This window comes from Macaca fascicularis, chromosome 7 (genome assembly GCF_037993035.2).
Source record: "Macaca fascicularis isolate 582-1 chromosome 7, T2T-MFA8v1.1".
Classification (NCBI taxonomy): domain Eukaryota; kingdom Metazoa; phylum Chordata; class Mammalia; order Primates; family Cercopithecidae; genus Macaca; species Macaca fascicularis.
This window is the reverse complement of record NC_088381.1, coordinates 2,925,642-2,931,573: the sequence shown is the minus strand read 5'-3', so window position 1 is coordinate 2,931,573 and position 5,932 is coordinate 2,925,642. Positions and strand designations below refer to the sequence as shown.

The following is a 5,932-nucleotide window of genomic DNA, read 5'->3' as shown; positions in this document are numbered from 1 at the left end:
GCCCAGCCCAGCATTGATTTTAAGGAGGAAGATGACACAGTTTCAGCTCCTGCATTTCAGACATTGGCCATGATACGGAGCATGTGTCGGAGGGAGACAAAGCAGCGCAGTGGAATGGCTTCAATACAGGTGGAGTTCATAGCAACTGGTCTGGGCATGAGAAGTAAAAAACAATTAAATTAAAACCAGGTGCAAAGGGTCCAGACTTTGCAGTGGGATAAACAGCAGTGTTGTGGCCTGACTTAGGGGCCACGGCACAGGTATGTTTATCTGGGGACATGTGATCTGTTTAGCTCTTGGCACACAGAGCTTGAAGTTTTTGAGACGTCCTAGGGGAGATTTCAGTGAGACATTCAGGGATGGATCTGTGGTAGCAACCCTGGCTTGAGATGTGCTAGCAAGTAGATGGGAGTTGGAAACAAGAAAGAAAGTAAAATAGCCCAACAAGTATGTAGACCATGAAATGGGTTCAAGATGCCTGTAAGGAACCAAGACTGGAGGAAGGGCTGTGGTCCTGGAAGCAGGAAGAGCATGCAGTGAGTTGGGCAGACACAGTGGACCGGCACTCCACCTGCGTGGCACCCTTTCTCCAGTGTGAGACATTGGAACATACGTAAACAAGCAGCAGAAACATTTCCCAGATGCCCTTGCAACTAAGGCCTGAAATCATAGTTAGCTTCTGCAGTTAGGTGGACATGGACAGCTGGTGGATATGGACAGCTGGTGGGCATGGACAGCTGGTGGATATGGACAGCTGGCGGACATGGACAGCTGGTGGACATGGACAGCTGGTGGATATGGACAGCTGGTGGACATGGACAGCTGGTGGGCATGGACAGCTGGTGGATATGGACAGCTGGCGGACATGGACAGCTGGCGGACATGGACAGCTGGTGGGCATGGACAGCTGGTGGATATGGACAGCTGGCGGGCATGGACAGCTGGCGGACATGGACAGCTGGTGGGCATGGACAGCTGGTGGACATGGACAGCTGGTGGACATGGACAGCTGGTGGACGTGGACAGCTGGTGGACGTGGACAGCTGGTGGACGTGGACAGCTGGTGGGCGTGGACAGCTGCAGGAAAGCAGAGGCCACCTTTCTCCTGCTGGTCCTGCTGGCATGAGCTGCAGGCCCTGGGAGTCAGGGTGGTTGTGACGGCCGGACTCAGCATTCCGGTGGGTTGTCACCAGCTCTGTACAAACAGAGAGGTGGGTGTGGAGGGCACAGTGTGACCACAGCAGCAGCCTCCCTACCTCTGGATCCTGCTTTGTCGACATGCCTGTAAGCTCTGCATCTCAGCAGAAGTCCACTGACCTCTGCTTCTGTAGTTCATCCAGTGATTTCTATTATGCAACTAATTTATTGGATTAAATTTTTTTTTTCTTCTTGAAATACCTAGACTTTCTGTTTTCTTACATGGAACTGGGACTGTTGAAGGGATTTAAGGAAGTAAGGAAGATAATATTTCAACAAGGGGGGCATGTCTCAGTATCACATGTTGCCAAGGTAAAATGTAAACGATGTCTACTGGACTTGGAGGTTGTTCTCTACAAAGAGGTTCCAGCAGCTGGGCACAGTGGCTCAAGCCTGTAATCCCAGCACTTTAGGAGGCTGACGTGGGTGAATCACCTGAGGTCAGGAGTTCGAGACCAGTCTGGCCGACATGGCGAAACCCTATCTCTACTAAAAATACAAAAATTAGCTGGGTATGGTGGCACGCGCCTGTAATCCCAGCTACTCAGGAGGCTTAGGCAGGAGAATCACTTGAACTTGGGAGGTGACTTGCAGTGAGCCGAGATTGTGCCACTGCACTCCAGCCTGGGCAACAAGAACAAAACTCTGTTTCAAAAAAAAAAAAAGAGTTTTCAGGGGTGTGATGGGGCAGGCAACAGGGCTACCTAGACAGGTGAGTACCTCATGACAGGCTGGGGTTTGGTACTCCATCAGTGGTCCTTAATTAATTATTTAACAACTATTAACAGATATTGTAAACTCCATTAGGCTCATAACTCATAGGTCAGCTGTACCCTAGACCTGAGCTACTATAACAACTTACCTTAGACTGAATGGCTAACAAGCAACAGAAATTTATTACTCACAGTTCTGGAGCTTGGGAGTCCTAGATGAAAGTGCCAGCAGATTCAGTGTCTGGTGAGGGCATCATAGACGGTGCCTTCTTGCTATATTCTCAAATGGCTAAAGGGGCAAGGGAGCTTTTACAAGGGCACTATAAAAGCTTTTATAAGGGCCCCACCTCCCAATGCCACCACCTTGGCAGTTAGGATTTCAACGTACACATTTTGGGGAGACGCAAATATTTAGTTCACAGCATTCCCTCTGTACAAGAGCTTTGTTGAAAATGAAGAAATCACTGAAGACTGTGTTGGGGAGAGAGTGAAGAGGACTAACATAGCATAAAGCGTTTCACACGAAGACACCTTGATTGGACATGCTTCTTCCTGGAGATTCTTTATTTCTTTTCCATGACTGCTGTGTCTACTCTGCCCTTCTTGTGTGCTTTGGCCAACCCACAGGGCCCCTGACTCTCTCCAGACATCCCGTTCCCTTCTTAGACCTGCTCCCTGTCTTGTGCAACGATTGAGCATGGTGGAAGCACTGGTTTCCAAGCTTGCACCCATCATTATTCATTACTCATAAGTGTGCTCCATTAGCTCTGCGTAAATCAGTCAATCAAGCTTCTGAGATCAGCTCTCTCTAGATGCATGAGCCTTTATAAAGAACGAAAAACGTTTACTTGTCAATCCCTTCAAACTCATATAAGGAATTTCTTACATACACTGAAAAAGAATATGAGTAATATGCATTCCACTGATCACATAAGAAGAATCTAGTAGATACTTAAGTTCATTGGTAGAAGATTTAAACTTTTAATTGTGATATTTACTGCTTCCTTATAAGTAAATGGGTAGTGGAGAGAAAATAAAAATTATTAGGATGTGGAGGTCAAGAAACAAAGAGGCTGAGTTTTAGATGGTGTGTTAGGCAGTTATTGTATTACTGTAAAGAAATATCTGAGACTGGGTACTTTATAAAGAAAAGATGTTTAATTGGCTCGTGGTTTGGCAGGCTGTACAGGAATTATGGCACCAGTATCTGCCTCTGGTGAGGCATCAGGAAACTTACTATCATGATGGAAGGCAAAGGGGGAGCCAGCCATCACACGGCAAGAGCGGGAACAAGAGAGAAGGGAGGAAGAGTCACACTCCTTTAAACAACCAGCTCCCACCTGAACTTACAGAGCAAGAAATCACTTATTACCACGGGGATGGCACCAAGCCATTTATGAGGTATCCACCCTCATGACACAAACATCTCCCACCAGTCCTCACCTCCAACCTTGGGAGTCCCATTTAACATGGGATTTGCAGGGGACAAAACACCCAGACCACATCAGATGGGTCATCCATGAGAATGGTGAGGGACCGAGGCTGACAGCGTCACTGTGGGTGGCAAGGAGGGTGGTCGACCCAGAGCTGATGTGATCAATGAGTGAATGGGAGAGAGGACACGGGGTGGCCAGGTTTGGATGGGTGGATGAGAGTCGAGGGGCTTTCGGATGATAGTCAGGGAGTGATACATACTATGAAAATGGCATTGGGAGACAGAGAAAGCCCCTCACTATACTTTTGTTTGGGAAAATAAAGGTTGCATTAATATGTAAAAGAACAGGAATCAAAGCTTGCTGGGAAGCTAGTTCAGTGGCCCAGAAAAGAAACAATGAGGGATTTCACAGCGTCTGCGAGAGGACTGGAGCAGGGATGGACCATGCACCAGCTGCTCCACTACGGACGCTTTTCTAAGGTAACCTCAGTGGCAGTGGGAATTGGAAAGAGGGTCAGGGTAAGACCAGTTCCGAGCTCTGAAATCTCATGACAGAGCACCACACAGGCTGAAAGCCAGGCTCACGAAATGCCCAATACTGTCCAGGGAACTGCGCCAGACAGTGGCTTGGGAGCCAGGATTCCTCCGTCGTGTGAGGCTGCCATCCCAGTGCATTCTCCCAGGTCATGGCGAAATGTAGGGCAGTCAATTGTGTGAGCTCACTATTGCATATGAAGAAAATAGTAGAGACTCTAAGACAATAACAAGATACATAAGAAAATGGTTAGCTATGGAGTGTGGAAGGCGAAAGAGCAAAGGGGACAGGATTGGCAGAGACACATCTCTGAAAACACTTTTAAAGATAAACTTGACTTTTGAACTGGGTGTGTGTGTGTGTGTGTGTGTCTCTCTCTGTATGTATGTGTTCATGTGTGTATGGATGTTCAAACATATGTGAAATCTCCAAAAAGTTACATCAGAGAGAATAAAATAAACCCTAACATTGAACACAAACTGAAACAAATAAATCTAAACTTGTATCAAATTGATAACCTGACTATATTGGGAAAAACTTATTTTAAAGAATCCTTAAATATAGTTCTCTGGCTGAATATATTTAGCAGGACATATTCTAAAGACAATGAGTACTAAAAATAAATTTTAAAGCTCATTTGATAGTTTATTGTTAATAATATTGGCATTGTAATTCTGAATTATTTAATGTATACTATAGGATAAAGCAAATCAATAAATATATTAACATTATTAGGAACCAGGGTTTTACTGTAAGATTAAAAAACAAAGAAGGTAAGAAAAAACTTTATAATATTAATTTTTAAAAATTGTATCATTTGTAGATGTGAGGTCTCAGCATGTTGCCCGGGCTGTTCTCAAACTCTTGGGCCCAAGTGATCCTCCCATCTCAACCTCCTAAAGTGTTGGGATTACAGGTGGGAGTCACTGCACCGGGCCTATGGTATTAAACTTTAATTGCAAATACCACAAGTATGGATTCCTGGTTTGAAAAAGATATTCCTAGCTCTGTCTCCTGAAAGGGGTTAGAAGCAATGACGTCTCAGTAGAAGGGAGAACACACAGTCCCTACATTTCCCACATCAAGACAACCAGGCTTCCTTGAGAAATGCTGAGACCAGCTTGGACAGGAAAAGAACAAAATGAGCCTGAGATGCCCTGTGAAGCCAGAAGGCAAGGAAGCCACAAAGAATCATAGAGTGACGAAAAGAGGATACGAACCCCGTATTTGAAAGGGCTCACACTGGCAGGATTGGGACAATCTGAGCAACACAGGATAATGAATGTAATTGATAGTTGCACCTTATGGGCAACAAGTATTTTCTATGATGGCTATGCATGCCTGTGTGTGTGTGCATACGTGTGGGTGTGTGCCTGAGATCCCATATGTTCTGTGCTCTCGGTACAATGTGACTAAAATTCCTCTTACAGAGATGAAGATGCCATGTGTCTGCCTTGAATCCAGACCTGTGCCTGTGGCTACTGCAGCCTAGAGAGCACAGCAGTGATGCTATGTGACTTCTGAGATGAGGTCATAAAAATTAAAACTTCTGTCTCTCTCTCTTACTGAGAAAGCTTGTCCTTGACACCCATGGTGTGAAGAAACCAAAACAAGCACATCTAGAGAGACCACATGCAGAAGATATGATGGGGCAAGTAACTGAGGCCCCTGGTACCCCCGGAATCAACTGCAGGTCATTCCCGCTCTGTCCTTCCAATCTTCTGGCTGAAGGCTGAGAATGAGCAGTGATGGGCCATCCCTCTGTCTCTTATTCAAATTCCTGATCCACAGGATTGGCAAGTACAATAAACCCTACTTTTATGCTACTGTATTTTGAGATGATTCTATTTATTTTACTGTATTTTGAAATTGTGGTAAAAATACATATAGCATAACATTGACCGTCATAACCATTTTTAAGTGCGCATGCAGTTTAGTGGCAGCGAGTACATTCACACTGTTGTGCAACCATCACCACCGTCCATTCACAGAGCTCTTTCTGTCTTGCCAAACTGAAACTCTGTACCCATTAAACACTCACTCCCCTTCTCC

General features: G+C 45.5%; 1 long non-coding RNA gene across 1 annotated transcript; it reads left to right on the top strand.

Moving 5' to 3' along the window:
- The first annotated feature begins 3,724 nt into the window (after nucleotides 1–3,724).
- LOC135971635 (uncharacterized) lies at nucleotides 3,725–5,709 on the top strand. The gene is made up of 2 exons (XR_010587879.1): nucleotides 3,725–3,825; nucleotides 5,311–5,709. It is a non-coding gene; the product is annotated as an uncharacterized lncRNA (long non-coding RNA).
- The last annotated feature ends 223 nt before the right edge of the window (nucleotides 5,710–5,932 follow it).